The 23912-nt window shown below is 36.1% G+C and overlaps 1 protein-coding gene across 4 annotated transcripts in view; it reads right to left on the reverse strand.

Moving 5' to 3' along the window:
- The window catches only part of LOC131425303 (RYamide receptor-like), a 420424-nt gene that overhangs the window by 373566 nt on the left and 22946 nt on the right, over positions 1 to 23912 (reverse strand). For all 4 annotated transcript variants that reach the window (XM_058587091.1, XM_058587090.1, XM_058587092.1 and 1 more), the window contains exon 2: positions 16026 to 16770. The gene's annotated coding sequence lies outside the window, so the exon portion shown is untranslated. The remainder of the gene's footprint in view (positions 1 to 16025; positions 16771 to 23912) is intronic.

Below are 23912 nucleotides of genomic sequence, written 5' to 3' on the forward strand. Positions count from 1 at the left end.
AATTTTTTAAAAAAAGCACAAAAATTTACCTACAATACAACCATAATAAATAAGAAAATATCAATGAGGAACATTAATACAATTGAGCTAGAAAACATCACCTCTCCAGAATAGTTGAATGATAAAATTATTAATAAAATTGAAAAAATCTAGCAGAAAATTCTCCCCAACAAAATAGTGGAATAACAACATTCAAAAACTGTATGACGATAAACAATATAAACTCAAAAAATACCTCCAAAACCTAACTATAGAAAATTATATTGTCTTCAAAAAAGCAAGAGCTACATTAAAAACGGAAATAAAAAAGTAAAAAGAAAAACCTTTCAAGAAATTACGGACGTACTCACTCCGGACCTAAACACTCAACAACTATGGTCAAAGGTCAAACTTATCAGCGGTGGATGGCCATCGAAAAATAACTTGAAATTGTTAAACAATAAAGAATCTGCAGATAAATTTATGGACCTAAACTTTCCTAATATAACCAACGAAATAAAATATGATCTACACAACTCAGTAAATCCTTTGCACTTATCGATAATAGATCTAATGAACATAATAAAATCAAAAAAAGACCATTCGTCCCAGGGTCACGATAATATCTCCTACTACATCATAAAGCAGTTAGACATAAACATGCTATAGCAAACATTCTTAACCAAGTTTTGAACAGCCGACAAATACCCTCCAGCTGGCTTACAATTAAAGTAGTACCAATCCTCAAACCAGGAAAAGATGAAAACTCGCCTAGCTCATATAGGCCCATTTGCTTAATTCCAGTATTTATGAAAACTAAAAATACGCTAATTAAACGAGAAATTACCAACTTCATCCATTCCAATAACATTCTTTCTTTATACTCATTCGGATTCAAATCAAAAACCTCAACGATTAACTGTATTAATTATCTGGTGCACAGAACAGAAAAAGCAAAATCAAACAAAAATTGCATCATAGTCACCTTTTTAGATTTAACGAAAGCATTTGACAATGTCGATATTTCTAAACTACTAACAATCATGATAGAAAAACAATTCCCAACACATATAACGGACTGGTTATACCTGTACCTACGCAGAAGAACAATCAAACTAACACTTAATGACGGTTCGAACATTACTAGAATCACAAATACAGGATTACCCCAAGGCTGCCCAATCTCCCCCGTATTGTTCAATATTTACACATCCAAATTACACGAAACTACAGAAGATGGTACGCTCATACAATTTGCGGATGACTTCGCAGTCATAGCCGAAGGAACAGAAAATACAAGCACCAGTAATAAGATAAACACGATGCTGACTACCGTATGTACAGAGCTAGAGACACTACAAATGATAACTAATACGAAGAAATGCGCCACAATGGTGTTTATGAACAACGTACCGGATAACATCAATATACATATAAATAATAGGCCGCTAGACATAAAATTTATACACAAACACCTAGAAATTTGGATAGACCACAAATTAAACTATAAATCACACATCACACACACTATAAACATAGCTAAAAAAATCAACATATTAAAGATGTTAAGTAAGAAAAAAGGTGGTGCCAATCCCGAAACACTACAAAAAATTAGTAACTCCATTGTACGCTCACAACTAGACTACGGACTAACAGTTTATGCAAAAGCCAGTAGAACCGATTTAGTCAGAATAGAAAAAGTGCAAAACCTTGAAATTAGAACATCGTGCCGCTACCTACAATCGACCCCAAATCACATACTCTATGCCGAAGTTGGAGAATTCCCCATAATATATAGGGCACAGTATTTAGCCTACAAAGAAATCCTAAAAACATTATACTATCAAATAAGCCTATTGAAACACCATCTATGGAGTCTAATAAACTCTGACGAAACTCCCAAATATATCAGCTACTTGGAAAAAATAGCATCCATAAACAATTTTCATATCCTACAATCAAAAACACATACAACAGGCATAACCGTTAATCAGAATAACAATTTGATAAAAATAATACCCAAACTCCCCAAATTAAGTAAAAAAACACCTCTCTTGCATTACAAAACCATACAGTAAAAACACTTATAGCAGAAAACTATTTCACATACTTTAAATTATTCACCGATGGCTCAAAAAGTGAAACCGGAGTCGGATACGGAATATACGATGAAGAAAACCGAATATCCTTCAGCTATAAACTAAATAAAAACTTCTCGATAATGAATGCTGAACTGGTAGCCATAATCGAAGCTTTAGAATACGCATTCAGTATAAACCAATTCAAAATAGTCATCCTAACGGACTCACAGAGCAGTTGCATGGCACTTATGGACAAAAAAACGATAACTATATAGTGCAACAATTTTACACCATAGCCAATAACAACAGCTTCCAAAAAATAATAATACAATGGATACCCAGTCACATCTCCATTACAGGTAACGACAGAGCTGACAACGCAGCTAAAGTAGGTATAAAAAAATCGAAAACAGAATATTATCCCTTAACATTAGACGATTCTCTGACAACCTCTAAAAACGAACTACTAGAAGAATGGAACAAAGAATACACTAATCTATCTTAAGATAAAGGTAAAGAACACTTCCAAATAATGAAAAAAGTAAAAACTAGGCCTTGGTTTTCTTCAATGAAAATGTCCACGACACAAACAATCACTATTAGATTAAGAACATTCCATACAGCTACCAAAGACAGACTATATAAATGGAAATTGACACAAACAGAGAACTGCGACGAATGTGACGTACAAGAAAATATTATCCATATTCTTCACAACTGCCCAAAATACAATCGATACAGGTGTTGTTATCCGATACTGGCCAAAAAGAACAAACTCATTGATGTCCTAAAAAATAAAAAAAATGATGAATATCGCCAAATCGCCGACTTCGTAAAAGAGATTGGTATTAATGTTTGAGAAATCCCCGCGAAAGTAGTAAACAACTTACACCGAATAATTACTTACAGCTCCACAAAAGCTATATGCCAAAATAGAACACACAAACAAGAGAGAAATCAAAACAGTACTGCGAATTCGTATGTCAATTGACAAATCCCATCACTTGACACACCTGGCTAATATGGACCAGTAGGTCTGAGCCATCAGAGAGGGGAAAAACGCTATGTTCTTTAAATTATTTTTATTCGGAAATAAAAGTTATGAATCTAGTTTTCTCAAAGGCATCTTGAATATGTGAACCATTCATAAAATGCTAACCTCATGAAGCGTAGTCATTAGCTGGCGCACATGTTGATGAAGTAATGAACGAACCGAGTAGCACTCCTGTGAATATGTGCGAATAGCATAGAGCGTGAAACTCTTTTGTTAATATTCATTGATTCAATTTGAAAGCTCTGTTCGTTTCCCGTCGAACAAAAATCTTTCCGATAAATTAAAGGATATTTAACCACATCTGTTTCCATCTCCCGGTTCCAGAAACTTACAAAATAATTACCGAAAGACTCAGCTAAAGCACCAGAAAGATAAACTCCGAAATATGCTTCGGGCATTGAACACATGTCATGACATAAAAAAATTATGAAAAATACTTTGTATTTGAAAATGTCAACAATATCCTTAATAAATACAAATAAATAACCTATTCTATCAATCTAAACTAAAAACTTGTAGTAGGTAGGGTTAGTGACATAACCGCGAGATTAACGCAGGACTGCTATCGACAAGGGGCAGATAACTTTAAAAATGCACATTTATTTCGGTACATTGTTCTACAAATAATAATTATCCATTTCAAGTAAAATCTCATTAGATCTTTGTAAAATGTTTTGGATCCTGAAATGAACCGAAGGTTACCACTTCCCCAACTTGCAACACAGTTGACAATTATTTCCACGAGCAAAATTCCGAACAAATCGGTTGCCTCTCGTTCAGCGAACGGCGCACAAAGGAAATCAGCCACATGCTCGCGTGTACTTTCCATGAAGTTAGAAGTCGTATGGATTAGTGACGACACCTATTCTGATTGAAAATCGATTTTATAAAATCAAAAATAATGTATAAGGGAAAATCCAATTAACTCTTTGCTTGATTCTATTAGACACTAGAATGGTTTGGAACTAAATGATTTGACCGTAATTGCGAATTATAACACTATTAACAATTATAGTAAATCCTGTCAACACAAATACAGGGTGAGACATGTAAAGTGAAAGCATCGGGCAAGCCAATAACTTTGTCGGATCGACTAATGACATACCGACATACCGACATACCACACACACACCAAAAGAATGCACTAAAATTGTTTCCGAAATGGCCGAGAATGAGGTCAACTTTTGGCGAAAAAATCATCGTGTCTGACGAGGCACGATAAGCAAAATTGTCGGTTCTATGCCACTGAAAACTCTCAAATAATTGAGGAACAGCCTCTATACGTCCAAAAAGTTACAGTTTGGTGTGGTGTTTGTACTGATATTGTTATTGATCCCTATATTTTCAAAGACGATGATGGAGCAACGAAACCTGTTAATGGAGATCGTTATCGAGCCATGATAAATGATTTTGTGTTTGCCCATTGTTTGGTTTGAATAGCTACTGGTTTCAACAGGAAGGTGCAACATGCCATACAGCTCGACTAACAATCGATTCGTTACAACCAATGTTCCCCGGACGAGTCATATCGAAAAACGGTGATTTTGACTGGCCCTTGAGATTACCTGATTTGATTTGGGTAGCGCTGAAAAAAGTGATCATTTTTGATATCATTTTCAAAAAATAGCTGAAGGAGATAAACCAACATAAATTTTTCACATATTCTGTTCAGAAACAAATGCTTTCACTTTAAATGGTAACATGGATGTCGTTTGTGTCATTTGAAGTCAGAAATTTAGTTTCATTCAAGTACTTTTTTTGTTGGTAGTCAAATATTTTGTGACTTGTTAAAAAAATTTAAATTTAGTAAATAGAGTTTTTGGCTTTTTCGACTCAAAAGGTTGCTGACCCGTGAAATAGCTTCGAGTTGTCGTGTCGCTTAAACAGCAGTATTTCACCAATTTCGGTATTGCTTCTTAGATTCGAAGCAAAGATATTGTATCCGATTTTATCACAATTTGTTTATTGAAGGTCAACTAATCCACAAAATAATCTGGAGATACTACTTATAAGATGACAATTGGTACAATAGCCCTTAACTGTTCATTAGTATAAAACAGAACTGTGGAATAAATTCTTCGTTTGAACGGCATTCGTAGTGCAGTACGATAATGAGTTTAAGCGAACGGGAGAATCGACAAAACGAAGCAAATCATACACACAGAGAGCAAAATTCATTGAAAAGTTTTAAACTGACAGAAATCTTCACAGCTCATACAGATATGGCATTGATTCGAATGAACACGTGCCAGTCGCAGTTCGATTAACTTTTTTCTAAGGTGCGTACAAAAAAAATGTGTATAATCGAATATTCAACTAAAAATTCGCAAAAAAACATTCGACTATCAAAAGCCCTACTCGCAACATCGTATGTTATAAGGGATCTTTTGAAGTGATATCGCAATACCTACTACTGGCTAACGGTATTTATTGTGGAGTTCATCCTATTAAACAGATCGTGGAATGTACTAAATTAAATATCAATCTTGTCAATACATTTCCCAAAGATAACCAGCAGATAATTAAATCATGGATTCAAATCAGTTAGACGACCTTGAGTTTGTTTACCATATATGCATAACACCAGTTATATGTGTAACGATTCTCGTGAGGTAGTATTTATGAAGAGAATGTTAAAAGAAAGGACGCTATGATGCGTTTCTCGGACAAGGGGTATCTCTTGGGTGCAGACTATAATCGCAGACAAGATGAAACAACTGGTTTCTTATTTTAGTTTTTCTTGCTTTTCATGGACCCGGCCGAAATATTATCGACAGCTGACTATATGGGGTTAATGACGTTGGCAGTGTAGCCAAGTTCTTTTAATTAATCATATTATTTTATACCATAATTCAAATATCATATTATCGAATATATCGATTGAAAATTTTATTGGTTTCTAACAGGGCCCTACAATAAACGTGAAAATAATTAAATGGATTTTATTTGACTAATTTCTTTAATCATGATGCCATCACTGCGAATACAATGAGAATGACTCAGTGGTGGAAAAAACAATACAAAGTCGAAGATGTCAAGACAAAGGAGCAGAGCTGATATGTGTTACTATCAACTAGCAACATTGTACGATACAGATTGAATAGCTTATGTCACTGGACAGGCTGCAAATCAGGCTCTACAAATCATGTATCTATGTATTGAGTGTCTGAGAGCCGATTTGTCAAATCTAAAATTCTTTCGATATTTCACTCATCAGGACAATCATTGATTGCCGATACAATTGATATTATCTTCATTTCTCCTTTCACTGCTTAATTACGAGGTGACCAAATAATAATCCAACAGCATAAATATTGAAATATATTCATTTACTCCAGAATACTTCAAGTCCGTTGACTTTTTGCAAAGAATACTTAACTTTATCGATTCATGTTTATGTTAGTACTTTCCAGGCCCGTGCGCAGGAATCATCCATGGGGGGGGTTTCAAGGGGAGTGGGGGGTGTCCAAAAATGTAAAACTAATTCTGACAGGATCGTGCGCGGGGGGGGGGGGGGTTTCAAATTATGTCAGTTTATAAATTGATAAAAAATTTATAAAAAAATATGAATTGTCAAGTTATTTGCACTTTAATATAATAAGTACTCCATTGTTCATGAAACTTTTCCGAAAATTTTCCGAGGTCCGGAGGGCCGAATGTCATATACCAATCGATGTAGCTCGACCTGAGCAAATGTCCGCGTGTGTGTGTGTGTGTGTGTGTGTGTGTTGTCAACTAAGAGGTCGAGATTTCAGAGATGGCTGGACCGATTTTGATCAAGCTAGTCGCAAATGAAATGTTTCCCCGTCACCCAGAACGCTATTGAATAGTTTTCGTAACTTCGTATAACTCAAGTTTTATGTCAAAATTTTTTGACAGTATCTGTCACATTTGGCCTTGAAAACAGAATACTATTTTATATTTAGATTCCGCACGGTAATAGCTATCCAACAAGCCATAGATTGTTAATATCCGTCCTTTCTTAACGGAAATGTCGACATTTTTGTGGAAGCAACTTTTCACCCTATTGCAGCAGTAGGAGTTTTGAGCGCTGTATGACAAAGCAATGCTTGGGAGCAACGTGAAACACGATTTTTGTTACATGTTACATACAATTGTTTCTAAGTATCAAAAAGACTGTGTACAGCATCCTTTTTCATGACATTTTGCCTCGGACCGATTTTAGCACGGTTCGTTTTTGGCAACATAATCGTTCGAATATGACACATGTAAACCAGATGATGGCAGCATTTTCGAATTGACATCAATTCCATAATTATATTGATTCAAACTAATTACAGCAATAAAATCTGGAAGAACATAACACAAATATACCATTCGAATCAGTTCGTCGAGACCAGCAAATGCGTGTGTGATAAATTTTCTTAAAGATGACTCAACCGTTTTCTACAAACTCAGATTCATATGAAAAGTCGTATGCTCCCAAACAAGGTTCCTTAATTATGTTTGGATCCGATTTCTGGTTCCGAAAGTACAGGATGATATGTGAAACGAAATTAAAATTGTGTAACTCATTTTTCTTCTAGTTGGCTGAACCGATCTAAGATTCAAATGAAATCTAAGAATCATCTTAGATTCAAAAGAAAAGTTTTAAGATCCTATAAAACTTCTTGCTTATCAGTCAGATCCAACTTCCGGTTTAGGGGATACCGGATGATTAGTATAAAAATGTCTATTTCACTTCAATTAATCAAAAATATGTCAAAATTTCAAATCAATGGGAACAAGACTGTCAAAATACCATTTAAGAAAAAAATATTAAACAATCCTGCAAAATCTATTGAATCGATTCTTTTCAAAGTTGGAACATACTTTCTTAGTATAAAATGCCTCCACCCTACGTTTCTGAAATTTTTCCATTTTCATATTATGATTGTTTTTCCCCTCAAAATTGGCGGAAAATTTAGCGTAAGATCACGTTTTTGCTTAAATATTCCACGAACTGTTAAAAAATCAGAATAGTAACTTCAAAACGACGGAGGGGGAGAAAAAACTTTAAGTAAATTTAAGAACATTTTTAATTCCAGATAATTCTATGCCGAGTTATCGTGTTCACCACACAATGTAATTCTCAAAAGAGCTTTTGGAAAATGCTCTGTTACCGCTTTATTTTTTAATATTACTTAACGGAAATTTAACTAAATAAAAAGGCGTAAAAATTTGAAAGAAAAGTGCGTCATCCACCATATTTACACTGTAAAACAAATTCTGAGAACGAAGTATGAATTATTAAGTTATTTACACTTTTAAATAATAAGTACATTATTGTTCATGAAACTTAATGTTGAAAAATCTTCAATGGAGGAGGGTTAAAACCCCAAAACCCCTCCCCAGCGCACGGGCCTGTCTTTCAATGATGCTTTATAATGTAAAAAAAGCAAAAAATTACAAAAAAAAAGTTTTTTGATTCGAATTATCCCTTACTCCCCTTTAAAGTCAAGCAAAATCTATTACAATTTAGAAAAAAAAAAATGAAATATTACAGGTGACGCACTATTCATTTCTTATACTAAGACTATTGGTTAGTCTGGGATCAGATATTTTAGCTCGCAGCAATTGGTTTAACAGAGATTTAATTGGTGCATTCGATTCGAATTGACGCGTCGCTGTTGGCCTGTTCGCAACGCTATTTCATTTTATATGGGCTGATCTATTTTAATTCTCCGACTAAAACTTGTCCATCGCAACGTTGAGATCTAGTTCTATAATTCGAGCACAAATTCGAAACTACTCGACGAACTTGTTTCAAATTAATGAAAATTGGGAACACGAATCGAACCAAGGGACAAATCATTTTAAAATCAGACAAATATACTCATCTAATCCGAAATAATATCATCTAATCCCGCACGGCTCCTCTTAAAGTTTTTTAATCCCTATTAAACTTTTCTAAACTTTCTAATTCTGCGTCATCCCTTGTAAACAGATATCCATGACAGCATTGCGAATAACCTTACATTACTCGGAATCAAAAGACAAACAAGAAACAATTAGATACTTCCATCAATCCGCACTGTCATTGCATTCATTTTGCTCCATTAATCACCTCACTGCAGTTTCATTTCCATCAATATACGCTTAGTTATCGCATCATGTGTCAGAAACTGTCCGATGAGAAATGACAGATTTCATTTGAAATGACATGACTTCATCATTACCGATCTCTTTAATTAGGATGAGATTATTATGGAACCAGTTTAGCAACAAAATAAGTTTATTTTTTTCAAAAACAAAATACTTCTCGACTCGTTTATTGATCTAATTTTTTAACCAATCCACTCTATCCCCTGAGGTTTCTTGTGTGACAACCGATTACTCATTTTTGTTGACCATACCTGACAATTGATTTTAAACTCGAAAAATTTCCTTTTAAAAAATGGAATACGAAAAGTGCATTAGATAACTTTCAAAAACCATCTCGCTAATTAGTCTCTAATCTTCACATTTATTTTTAGGGCGTCCGATGGACCTTCAAGTCTATCTCCATAAGTTATATATTACATCTGCACATTCCCTTTTCTTCATTTCTTTTTTTCTCGTGTGAATGCCTATGTCTGTCGCGCTGTGTTTTTTTTCTGAGACTTTATCTCATCACATCCATCATCATTACTGTTGTGATTAGTTAGCGGCGCCGCTCAGGTACTAAAGTGTGTGACATAATTGCAGCCCAAATGAGTTATAAATGGGTGACCGAATGAATGAGCAAACGAGGCACTGGTTTCATGTGCATTGTTGTGCTATATGCTATTAAGCAAGGTGTCGAGTCTAAATAGATAGCAGATTAGTAAAAACGATGCAATATCTCGACGCCGACTATATGTAAATCGAACTAATCTAAAAAGAAACGTGTTTTCCGAACACTAATATAAGATCAAATTTGTTTTCTTACATATGCTATTGTCAACCATCCTATTATAGTGTGCTAATACGAATAACGTTTTCTATCTCTGTTCAGATCACTGACTTGAAATAACAAAAGAAATAAAAATACACATTTAAATGAAAGTTCGATAAAAGATAGCTTTTCGATGAAGCAATAATAGCTAATATTTCAGCACAAGGGATTTTTATAAAATCTACTACATCCCACTAGCCACATAATTTCTAGGTAAATCGGCTTCAACTCAACAACTTCAAGTCAACTCAAAAACAGCTTTTGATCGTGGTTTTGAAGGAATAACTGCAAACATTTTTACAAGCTCGTCTTTTGGTTCGCCTACACGGATCGCAAGATAACTGAAATATTAGTTGTTTTTCTAAATTGGTGCATTCGATTCGAATTGACGCGTCGCTGTTAGCCTGTTCGCAACGCTATTTCATTTTATTTGGGCTGATCTATTTCAGATCTGCGACTAAAACTTGTCCATCGCAACGTTGAGATCTAGTTCTATGTTTCGAGCACAAATTCGAAACTATTCGACGAACTTGTTTCAAATTATTGAAAATTGGGAACACGAATCGAAACAAGCGACAAATCATTTTTGGTTAAAATTTGGTAAAATTAATTTTTATTTCACAAGTGCAAATTGCTTACCAAACCTGTTAAAAGTTCAAAGGGTGCATCGTTTAAAAACCACACGAAATTTGTTTTCGAAATTCGAATTTTTTTTATTCGTTTACCAGCAAATCTTTAGCAAATTGTTACTAAAAATTTCAGTATTGGTATTATTCGCGCGATTATTTGGGTTGGCGGTTCAGTGCATAGGACGCTGGTCTTACAAGCCAGTTGTCGTATGTTCGAGCCCCGACCTGGAAGGGTTCTTAGTGTCAGTAGGATCCATAGTACTAGCCATGCAATGATTCTGTACACTAAGAATCGGCTGCGAAGTCTGTTGAAACAGAAAGGCCAAATTCCACAAAAGAAATGTAATGCCAAGACTTTGCTTTATTATTCGCGCGACTCAGTATGTTCGGGTTTCAAGATACTCGGATGCACCCCTAAACGGGTTTCAACGATATCCCGGGAAGTCTTGATTCACAGCTCTTATTCGAGGAAACTGAAAAAAATTGCAATACTATCGCGTAAAGAATAAAAACTTTCCTATTTTTTTTAGTTAATTTAGTATCTAATCCACAAGTTTAGTTTAGTGTTCCCTTAGTAAGTCTACTTTCATTCTCTATCGATTATGCAACCAATCCCCCGGCTGTCCACCATCTTATTCGGAACTAACTAGATCTTTATGATGTTACTAATACTTTTTGCATCCCCCCTTCTTCATCTTTTCACCATCTTTTGAGACAATTAACTTGATCTTTTGCGCTTTCAACTTCTTTCGAAAGGCCCCCCACCCCCTCCCTTTCCACCCCTTCGAACCTCTTCGTAATTCCATTTACTACAATATTCACTTCTCTCCTTTTCTCTCCTTTTTTCCTGAATTGCTGTTATTCACCGCTCTCCGAGGGCCACTCTCTTTGATGTCCAGCATGCCCGACACCCGCCAAGTGTTTGTGACTTGGGGGTTTTTCCGCGGACCCTCACGGACAGCAGGATGCGGCCTTCAACGTCACCGTCCAGTCACTCTTGACCCTCGCCGGGAGTAATTATACTTTAAACTCTTAGTATTAAGCAGTATATCTGTTGGATCTGTTGATATAAAAAGATGAGGAGGTTTTATGCCTGCTGGAGAAAGATTGTAAATTTCAGCTCCAGCAGGCTTTTCCCTGCTCCCAAATAAAATAAAACAAATAAAATAAAATAAAAGAAATTACGTGATACAAAATAAACGAGTGAATAGGATTTAGACAAAATAGTTGATTCATTGCATTGACATATTCTAAACATTTGTTATAAAATCATTTTAAATCACCAAATAAAGGTCAACAGATTTCACGCGCGTCTTGGTTCTTTGTTATTTCCGCTTTAGTGTTTTAATTAATTATTAAAATTATTAAATGGTTATATTGGTCGATCTGGGCAGCCGGCAACCGAGAAAAATATTAATTTTTTGATTGAAATATTAATATCAAGTGTTTTTTAGTATGTATTCAATATACCGATATATGTTATCTCTGTTATTAACATTGTAATATCTCGGGGTGTGGTTCGATTCCAAATGCACGTGGGGAGGACACATTAGGTTTCTGATAACAAAATGCCAACAAAGAGTAAATTTTCTTCGAACAATAACAGGATCTTGGTGGGGTGCTCATCCGGAAGATCTAATAAAATTGTATCAGGCAACGATACTTTCAGTGATGGAATATGGATGCGTTTGCTTTCGTTCCGCTGCAAACTCTCATATTATCAAACTGGAGCGAATTCAGTATCGTTGTTTGCGAATTGCTTTAGGGTGCATGCATTCGACACATACAATGAGTCTTGAAGTTCTGGCGGGAGTTCTTCCATTAAAAGATCGATTTTGGGAGCTTTCATCACGCCAGCTAATAAGATGTGAGGTGCTGAATCCCATGGTAATTAATAATTTCGAACGACTAGTCGAGCTTCGATCTCAAACAAAATTCATGACAGTATATTTTAACCATATGTCACAGGAAATCAACCCTTCAAGATATATTCCTATCCGTGTCAGCCTCCTAAATGTCCCTGACTCAACTTTATTTTTCGATACATCCATGCAGCGCGAAGTGCGTGGAATCCCGGATCATCTACGTTCGACGGAAATCCCAAAAATATTTTCAAGTAAGTTCAGGCATATTGACTCTGAGAAAATGTTTTACACGGACGGATCGCGAATTGAAGAAGCGACAGGGTTTGGTATGTTCAACAATAATGTTTCGGCCTCATTTAGGCTTCAAGAACCTGCATCTGTTTATATAGCAGAGCTAGCAGCAGTTCATTATAGTTTGAGTGTAATCGTCACATTAATTCCAAACCATTATTTCCTCTTCACAGATAGTCTGAGTGCAATTGAAGCCATTCGCTCAAACATGACTGGCAAGACTGAACCGTTTTTCCTGGGCAAAATAAAACAGTGCCTGAACGACATATTGAACAATAATTATCTAATCACTATAGTCTGGGTCCCGGCTCATTGCTCCATTCCTGGCAATGAAAGAGCCGATATTTTAGCCAAACTTGGTGCTATTGAGGGTGAAATTTATGAGAGACCAATTGCTTTCAACGAATTCTATAGCTCGTCTCGCCAAAGAACACTTGCCAGCTGGCAAGCTTCTTGGGATAAAGATGATCTGGGTCGGTGGATGCACTCAATTATTCCGAAAATATCGACAAAGGCATGGTTCAGGGGACTGGATGTGAGTAGAGATTTCATTCGTGTGATGTCCAGACTCATGTCCAATCACTACACGTTAGATGCACATCTCCTTCGAATTGGGCTCTCCGAGACTAATCATTGTGCTTGTGGCGAAGGTTATCGAGATATTGATCATGTCGTTTGGACATGCGTGGAGTATCGTGATGTCAGATCTCAACTAATAAATTCTTTGCGTACCCAAGGTAGACTATCCAATATCCCAGTTCGAGACATTCTTGCTTGTCGTGACCTTTCATACATGAAACTTATTTATCATTTCATAAAGAAAACTGGAGTTTCAATTTAATAAAGGCCCCTTTCAAGACTTAGTTCTGATCCCAGCTGCGTCCATGAGTTCAACCAATAGCTAAATTAGAATAAAAATAATGTAATGATACAAACAAACTCGAAACAGTTTATGAAATTATTAAAAAAATGTCTGAAAATAACAGCTTATTTTATAATTTATAGAAGTTATTCGTTTGGTTCAAATAATATTTCCGAGTAGATTTCATAATTAATGACGAGTTACCTAAGATGATATTTAAGTAATAAGAGAATATGTTTTAATAAATGCAAAACGTTGTGACTATGTTAGAATTAAATTAGGATAAGAATATTATGTAAAAGTGATGCTACGGCGAAGAAAAACTTATGTAAACTGCCTTAAGAAATAAACGTATTTATGAAAAAAAAAAAACATTGTAATATCAACGGATTTGCGCAATAGTTGATTTTTATAATTCAATTTATAATCCTGAAAGACAATCAATAACATGGAAGAAGAAAACATTCCAAATAAAACTTTTCTCCGAAGCTAGACGGAAATTGATAGGTTGAATGAAGAGATAATTTAGTAAAATAGAGTAATCAGAAGTAAAACATTGAAAATATCTGATAACTGAAAGGAAAAAGAAACTCCTGCAATTGTCGCCTTCTACGACATGGAAGCAGGAACCCAGTGGATCTATTCTTGGTCCATTTTTCCGCCGGATTCCACACGGCATCTAAACTGGTACTATCAGGAGAGAGCTAATAAATCTCCTAGTGGACCCCAGACCCTATCATACCTATCCAACTGATCAAATTCTGTTTCGCCTCGCGGTTTGAAGACTCTGAACATAAACGTGTGTAGTCCAGCTCGAAGGTCTCGCAACTTTATAGCCCCCATTCGAATAGAGAAGTTAGGGTTTCATTTGAGGGTTGTTTCTGTGGTTTTTATGAAACGGTTGAATAAAATGATCCTTTTTTAAATGTTATTGTACAGAAACAGCAAGAGTATCTGTAGATGTAAGTTTGAGGATATAAAAAACAGTCGAACATATTGAGTGTCTCTCAAGGTTAGTTTTTAACGTGCGTCGTCTTTCTGTTCACACGATATCGTGAGAACTTGAACTCCGATTGACGTAGTGATACGTAAAATTGATCAAAAGACATGTTTCAATTGCGTGAACCTCAGATACTACAACAATATTAAATAATTAGCGACAAATGAAAATACAAACATACAAGCAAGAAAACGTACTTCTTTGTACAACATCTAACAAAATAAAAATTATTCGTTTCTATTTGCTCAGAAATTTTTTTTGTGACCTGGTGACTTCGAGAAAACGCGCTTCAATGTTTAGACACCTCAAAGAAATGGCAGGCCGCTTGTATATTCAAACAACTATATCTCCGAAAGTATTCGAAACTTGTCTTTGAAATTTTACAATTATGTTTCCAAATGCTATAATAACACGATTGTGGACTGCTGTGTAGATACATCAAATTCAATAATTTTCTGTTTTCGAGAAATATTACAGATAAATACAACGTTATTACTTCGACATGGGACAGGGTCATTTCGCCGAAGGTCATTTAACCGAAAGCCGTTTCGTCGAAAGCAGACTCGTTGAAAGCCGTGTCGTCGAAAGCCGTTTCACCGAAAGCCGTTTCTCCGAAAGATATTTCACAGGAAGGGTCATTTCGTGGAATGATATTTTGCTGAATGCGATTCCGCCGAATAAAATTTCGCTGAATGCGATTTCGCGGAAAGGGTCGTTTACCGGAATCATACAATTGGTTTATTCACTTGAAGGGCTATAGGGCCATAAGATCTTTGACCTCAAGTTAGTGAAAATCGATTCATCTTTGAGAAAATTATTGAACACTATACGATTTTGTCGAACTGATTTATAATCACTTGTGACAAAGAATTACGGAGTCATTAGAAAATAACAGAACGCATCTTAACTAACTCCATTCGCTAAAAATGTAGCTTGAAACAAGTTATTTATAGAATTTCGTATGTTTTTATTTTACATCAGTTCAACGAACTGGGTTTAAACCAAATGATTTACGACAATGATATGATTTCGTAAAATTTAAATAATTTTGTTCAGTCAGCATTTTTCGTTGATAATTTAATTTGTAATATTTTGATTTCAATAATGTATTATGCTGAAGTATTTCCACTTCAAAATAAAAAGATTTGATGAAGTTACCGAAAATAAAATCATGAATCATGTACTAATAATGTATGAGCCCGTGACCAACATATATCGTATCCGAAGCACGACTACGGAGCAGTTTTGATAGAATCAAATATTCCCCACATACACGTCACCGCATACCGTTCGATACATATTTAAAATCTTTTAAAGCTATTCTGAAGACACAAGGAAAACAACTTACTCGTGAGCATCCAACCCGACACTACTGGATAGCACGTTTTCCGCACTCAATTTCCAGTTTCAAGTAAGGAAAGAAGAGGTTGAATTTTTCAGCAGCAGCTGTTTCGGAATAATCTGTTACTGTTACACCAAACCGGGAACAATCACCACAGCACAGTAGACGGTTGCGTTCGATATAGCATATGGTGACGACACGAACATCAGTGACACTAATTAACATACGAGCGATACTTTCTTGTCTAATCGTTTTCTTGAGTTACTGTTCACTTATTTGCACTTCACTTTTGCTATTATTCAATTATCATAATTTACGCTTGTTCATTTGTTTCATTCATTGAATCATCCACTTCAATTTTTCACTGACCGCCTTTTCCTCGGCAGTCAGCCCGTTTCCGTACCACTTGCTTGGCTTTTGACGGCGCACTTTTCTGCTTGTTTTCGTTACAACATTGCAATTGGTGATCTACTTCAAGCACACGTGAAATGCTTTGAACTTTTTACTGGTCGTTTCCTTATCTCAGCCAAAGAGAGCTCAAACTATTAGCTTTTTTTGTTGTAGTTGATTGTTACTGTTACTCGTAGTTTCCTAGTTTTTTTTTACAGTGTCTGCAAGTCACTGTTTGCGTTCCACTACAGCGGCAGATGTGATGCTCTACTCTGTGTTTAGAAACATAAATTTACTCGCCAGAACGGACGTTCCAGTGAAATGTTCAAAGCGTTCGTAGAGGGTCTGGTAAATATTTGTGCTGCGAAAAAGAGGAGAAAAAAGGATATGGTTACGGTTGTATCTGGTGATATAGGATCTGTGGTACAAACAGTGGTGGTACTCCAACAGGGTATGCGTTCATGTTGTATTTTCAACGTACAGATATAAGGTGGCATTTTTGGCGGTGACAGAACTCGTATAAGCCGGACAATATAAAATTAGATTTAACACGGCTAAATAATATAAGTTTAAAACAGCTTCCTGAGCAAAAAGTAGGTCGAGACTCAATTTGAGGTAGTCTTCTATCATTAACTATCAAAACGATAACAGAAACAGTTACCCTAAATCATGGCTAACGAAAAAGTACTAAATTCATTCAATTTGACTTCATATCATGGCGTAGGAATCTTCTCTGTCAAGTGATGAGGGCACCGATATTTATATATTCAATTTACTAACAGGACAGTTAGAACTTGATTAGTTTTAAAATTACATTTAATAGCATCATGAAGCCATACTTCCTGGAGAAAATACGGATACATTTGATTTATCTGGACTGTCTAATTCAATTTTCCTTCGTCTGAATCTTTCCAAAAAGTCCTATTCCGGGTAATAAAAAGACAGACTCTTTGGCGAAGATAGACTGCTTCAATGAGTATTTTCAGTCTGTTTCACCACAAAACTCTTGAAACTTATCTTTTGGCGAAATTTCGAAATCTCTTTCCTTTACCGATTTTATATAGTTTCAACCTCCACGAGAAATGGTGACATGATGATACACAAATGTCACCGGTCACATCAGATGTCAAGTGTTTCGACGAATTTCAGTAAAAGCTAACACACTGCTCGAATGATTGGTATACGGATGTTCTGATTTCGGTATATTGTTTGTTTACTGACACGTTCAGCAATATGTCATGCAAAACCTCCGCAAAAATGCGCTTCACCGAAGTATCAGAATATTAATTAAAGTAAATTCAGTAAATTTTCGTGTTGCCGATCTAGTTCGGCATTTTATAACGCATCCAAATAAAAATATACCGACACCGACTACCGAGTTACCCTTTTCTTGACATATAATCAAAAGATGCCTTCTATTTAAATCTAGGCACTTTCGGTTTCGGTTGCGGTGTCGATAGTTGCCAGTTGATTATGTTCACATAAGAGTACGTGCAACAATTTATAGATTCAGGTCGGTTGAATCGTCTGACTAAATCCAATTTATTATGATGGAAAATTGATAGAATTTATTATTCGGATGATATAAAGTGATTATTCTTCAAACGCATCCAAATAAAAATATCCTTCCTATTATCATACCGACTGAGTAGGGTTTCATCGGTGCATTTGGTAAAATGTGCAAGCGATTGATAGACCGATTGTTGCACCGACTTCAACGGGGGTTTAAACATTAGCGTGGATTAGAAGTGAGTAATTCGTTGGCGAACGACTGGTGTCGAATTCGTATGCTTGGAGTACGTTGTTGTTGATATAACCCAGTGAATTTTGTCGAATCACGTCGGTCCAATCATCGCCCCGATTATCAGACCGATTGAGCACGATCAGACTGTCATCGGGTAATTCTAAACCATTTGCATCAACCACATCAACCTAAAACCTTAGAGCAAATTCAGCAGCTGCAAGATTCATATGGGTGGTCTATAATGTAAATGAAACTGAAACAAACGTATCCCCATCAATCCGTTTTAGTTTTATTTATTCGACCAGTTCTACTGTCAAATTTAAAACTGGTATACATTGCCGTTCTATTTTTTCTATATTTGAAACACAGATAGAACGCTATTGGGGCTGCCGGTTCATTTTGTTATAATTTCTAGATTTAAATTTTAAAACTGACATAAATTATGCATCTAGAACTAGAACACTCCTGAATATGCCCTTAGAGTAAATTCAGCAGCTGGAAGTTTTATAAGGGAAATCTAAATTAGAACTGAAACTGGAACAAACGTATTCCCAGCAAGCCGTTCTAGTTTTATTTATTCGAACAGTTCTACTGTCAAATTTAAAACTACGCTGCCGTTCTATTTTTTGTATTTTAGCAACACGATTCCCTCTTAGAAAAAAACGTTCAACGGTAGTCCTTCGTTGGTCCAATACGTTGGATCGTTGGTCCAATGAACGTCCAATTAATCGTTCAATGGGAGACCAACACGGGGCCTTCGCTTGCCGAATTTGAAACAGACCGTTGAACCGAGTGCAATTTTTTTCGTTCAATATACCCGAAAGACAGAGGTCCATTGCTGAGCCATTTTTGCCTTTCTCATATAGAAAGGCTATGTAATCATTGTGAAAATCGACTTTTTAACCGAGGCCCGGAGGGCCGAATGTCATATACCATTCGACTCAGCTCGACGAACTGAGCAAATATCTGTATGTGTATGTGTGTATGTATGTAACAAAAATATGCACTCACTTTTCTCGGAGATGGCTGAACCGATTTTCACAAACTAAGATTCAAATATAAGGTCTCATGGTCCCATAGCCTGCTATTGAATTTCATCCCGATCCGACTTCCGGTTCCGGAAATACAGGATGATATGTACCAAAAAATGGAAAAAAAATATACACTCACTTTTTTCAGAGATGGCTGAACCGGTTTTTACAAACTTAGATTCAAATAAATGGACTGCCTATTGAATTTTATTTGAATCCGACTTCCGGTTCCGGAGTTACAGGGTAATATGTAAAAATTAGAGCAAAATGTGCACTCATTTTTCTCTGAAACGGCTCAACCGATTTTAACACACTAAGATTCAAATGAAAGGTCTTACAGTTTCCTAAAAATTTCTAGAACATTTCACCCGGATCCGTCCTCCGGTTGTGGAACTAATGGGTGATAAGTGGAATATTACCAATTTCTTGAGTATTTTTTCACAAACGATTGTCAAAACCAGGTACAAATCCCATAAAACTGTCTGATAAATCATTCTAGTTTGCAGGGCTTGTTAGTTTTTGGGCATAAAAACTTAATTCGGCACTACTGGTCTCCCCTTTCCCTGTTCCAGAAGCAACGAAAGTGGTGAAGGAAAACTAGAAAAATAGAACTCACTTCGATTTCTCCCGATACTTGAACCGATTTTCACAAATCATGATTTGATTTGAAACTCATATTATCTTTAAAAATACTGTGAAATTTCATCCGGATCCGACTTCCGGTTCCGCAGTTACAGGGCGATGAGTGTCAAAGTTTTCTAATCGCCATATAGATTGACAATATGTACAACACCAAAAGAAGAAGAAAACACAAAAACAAACGATGCGTGCTTTGTTCTATTTCGTACACGCTATAATGAAAACGAAACGGTTACGGATCTCTGCTAATGGTGTGTGATATTGAAAAAAGACGGTGTTGCGGTTGATAAAAATTTTAACTATTCTATGATAAGTGCGATTGAAAGAATAAACGAATGTCATTGAATTCAAATTTATTTGAAAAAATATTCAATTTTCACATTTGTAATATGAGGAGTTGGAGCCCCGTTGGACTAGTTTAACTGGATAATTTGGGAAATTTCTAGCTACCTATTTTTTTATAAATAAACACTAATTACCTGTATAATACTTCTACTTCGTGTAGAATAACAACACATTTTCTTTTTTTGTGAAGGAAACACACAAATTTCACACTTTTTTGTAGGAAAGAAAACAACAACAAACCGTTACAACAAACTGAACGAATATATCGTTCAGTATGTTGTTCAACAAGCTCTCAACGCCAAACACGATTTAACCGCTTTCTCAGTCGGGTACAAAGCTGCTAGGACTGCCCGTTTTTCTTGTTATAATTTCCAGTTTTAAATTTTAAAACTGACATAAATTATGCATCTAGACCTGGAACACTCCTGCACAAGCCGTTATGATTGCCTTTCGAACAAGATTGATATTAACATTGTATATTGATAGAGCAAAGATACTAAAATAAGGCATTCACCCTTATTTTGAATAACGAAGTATTGATTTTTTGAGTTACCTTTGATTTTGTTAGCGTTATTAGAAATACACATTAAATACAAGTAAGCCGATAGCGTTTTTTTTTGTTTCGATTGTAGGGTTTCGAACCACATGGTAATGCACCTCTTCGGGCCAGAAGAACTCTCTGACCGTATGTTCGGGCTTAAGAATTGAACGCAGGTGGGCTGCATGAAAAGCATCGACTATTCCACCACGTTATTCCCGTCCCCAGAGCATCGGGCATCCGTCGTGCTTCTTGCTTTGATATCTCTTTACTCTTTTGCACTAGCGATACGCAGTGTAAACGTCAATCTTTTTCGAAACGCAATCATAAGCTCGGGAATTATTTATTTATTTTATTTATTTCTTTATTTATTTGAATCAACAGACAACAGACACAATTTAGTCTAAATGATTATTTCTAAATATATTCGAAAAAAAAATCGTATGGTACGGCGTGACAGATGGAAATCAAATCTCGATGAAACTATATTTAAGATCCGCTGTAGGCCTGTAATAGTACCGTTTGTTCCATAATTAGTGCGACAAAATGACAAGCGAAGGAACAAAATGCTACGAAGAACACGTGATCGAATGTTCAAGTTAATTTCGCTAAGAAGTGTGGGGCAATTGATTCTATCAGTTAAAATATCAGAAATTGTCATGGCTCGTGATAAAACACGTCAAACAGGCAGTGTGTCGATTCCAATTAACATCGCTCGACTTTCATAGCTCGGGAGCTGTTGTGGATTATTCCAAGGCAACCAGCGTAGTGCGTGGAGAATAGAGCGAACCAGCGTACAGTACACAGTTTTCATGTAGTAAATATCGTTGGAATTTTTGGTTATCCGTATTACAAATCCCAAGCATCGGAAAGCTTTTGCAACTATGTAGCTAACATGTTACTGGAATGTCAGAGGTTCATCGAGGAAAACGCTAAGATTTTTAACACATGCCGTCCTTTCAATCGAAGTATCACTAATGCAGCAGTTCATCCGAACAGAACTTTTATTCGTGTGAATGTTATGATCTCATATCAGCCAAAATTAACGGTTGGCGTAGCAGGAATACGGCATCATCTATTTTCCGGATTATGTTATAAATTTTAAGATCATTAGCAAATGAAAGCCGCTGCCCTTCCAAGACAAACTTTGCATCGTTAAAGTGCAGCAAAAATAACAGTGGCCCTAGATGACTGCCTTGTGGGATTCCAGATGAAGCGCAAAACTTGTCAGATACACAATCACCGATACTTACGGCAAACCATCGGTCACTTAGGTACGACTTAATCCTCCAAAGTACGTTCGAGCCAAAATCAATTTTGTCTAGTTTATCAATGCCGTGTAAATGACGTCTGTTTGATAATCAACGAACATAGAATTTGTATCATAATTCATAAACGATAGCACATATGTAGCCGTAGAATGTTTTGGCATAAATCCATGTTGAGTCTGTACAATATACTGGGCCGTATGAATAAAATGTAGTCAAGTCTGTTGTTTGTAGTATCTTCTCAAAAACAAAGTCCACAGAGAAAAACGTGTTTGATATGAATAAAAAAACAAGTTCGAACATGTAGTTAATGTTATCTTCGAATTTGAGCATTTAATGCATGCCGAATCGATTCGGAGCCGGAAAAGCATTTTAATTTTTCTACTTCACTTTATTAGCAAACACACGAGTAGCAACCTCTGGAGCTACTTACCGAAAAATTGTAGTAAATACTACAAGTTCGAAAGTTGTTGTGTAGTAAAGTCTCTGATTTTGACAGGAACGTGATACACATGTAGCATTTACTACCGAAATTCAAGCATGCTACGTTTTATTCATACGGCCCACTGTTTACAATGGTTGAAAATTGGCTCAAGAACGATCATTTAATGTCATTTTCGCTTGAGAAAACTGAAACCGACCCAGGGTAGTTTCATCAAACAAACACTTTTCACGAAACTGTGTTGATTTCGCACTTAGCAACGGGGGTTTGAGCAAACCTGATATAACACTCAGGTTCGAAACTGATTCGATTTTCAGTTCAACAACGTTAAAACTAGGTTCGCAACTAGCTTTAAACAAACGGTTTGACAGCAGTTAGGGTGGAAACTGGGTTAGGTTTGGTATCAAGGGAAAACGACATAAGAAAGCTTTGGAAAGGGTCTAAAGAATGCAATCCCACGGTAGTTGTCGAGAAGCTTTTTATTCCCTTTTTTGTGAACTGGAAACATACAAGAGGATTTCCACAGATCGGGTAATATTTCGGCAGTTAGCTATTTGTAGAACAAAGACCTAAAATGTGCCTCAAAACTAGCAGAGCATTGTCGCAGAACAATCGCCGGTATACCATCAGGCCCTGAAGAGATATGAGCCTTTGTTTTACTGATTGCCAACAGAACGGTGTTTTCGTCTAAATTGATCGCATTTAAGGACTGATTCCCGTCCCGGGTTGGCGGTTCAATGCATAGGACGCTGGTCCTACAAGCCAGTTGTCGTATGTTCGAGCCCCGACCTGGAAGGATTCTTAGTGTCAGTAGGATCCATAGTGTACTAGCCATGCAATGATTCTGTACACTAAGAATCGGCTGCAAAGTCTGTTGAAACAGAAAGGCCAAATTCCAAAAAAGGAATGTAATGCCAAGACTTTGCTTTGCTAAGGACTGATCCAGAAATGGCAACAATTTTTCATCAGAAAAAACACTAGCAAACTTCTGGGACTCGAACCTGTAAGTTCTTCGTAAAGCTTTGATGAAATAAGGTCAGATTCTTCCCTTTGCTCGTTGAAATAGTTCTAGCATTTTTTAGAATCCGTCTTTAGTTTACGTTGTACATTCCGTAAATAATTATTATGGCAACGCTTCACGGTCCTCTTATACGTTTGGTTTATCTGAACGTGAAGTATTTTTCCAATGCTGCCCGTTTTTTCAGACGTCTTAATTTGATGGCTTGCCAGTTCGGTTTGGTTGATGTCCGACTGGATTGCTTAGGCACAAAGCGATCGATAACATAGCTCATAATGTTAGAAAAAGTCGGTACTGCCTCATTAACATCACCATTGTTAAGAACTTCAGTCCAATCAATAGTTAAAGAAAAATAATTCATGCTATCATAATCAGCTATTTAAAAATTATAGCTGACAGTATCCGAAACGTCGTAGTACAATGTATTTTCTGATTCAAACACGATATGCTGCGGAGGATGATGCCTAACAGATTTTAC

This window comes from Malaya genurostris, chromosome 1 (genome assembly GCF_030247185.1).
Source record: "Malaya genurostris strain Urasoe2022 chromosome 1, Malgen_1.1, whole genome shotgun sequence".
Taxonomy (NCBI): domain Eukaryota; kingdom Metazoa; phylum Arthropoda; class Insecta; order Diptera; family Culicidae; genus Malaya; species Malaya genurostris.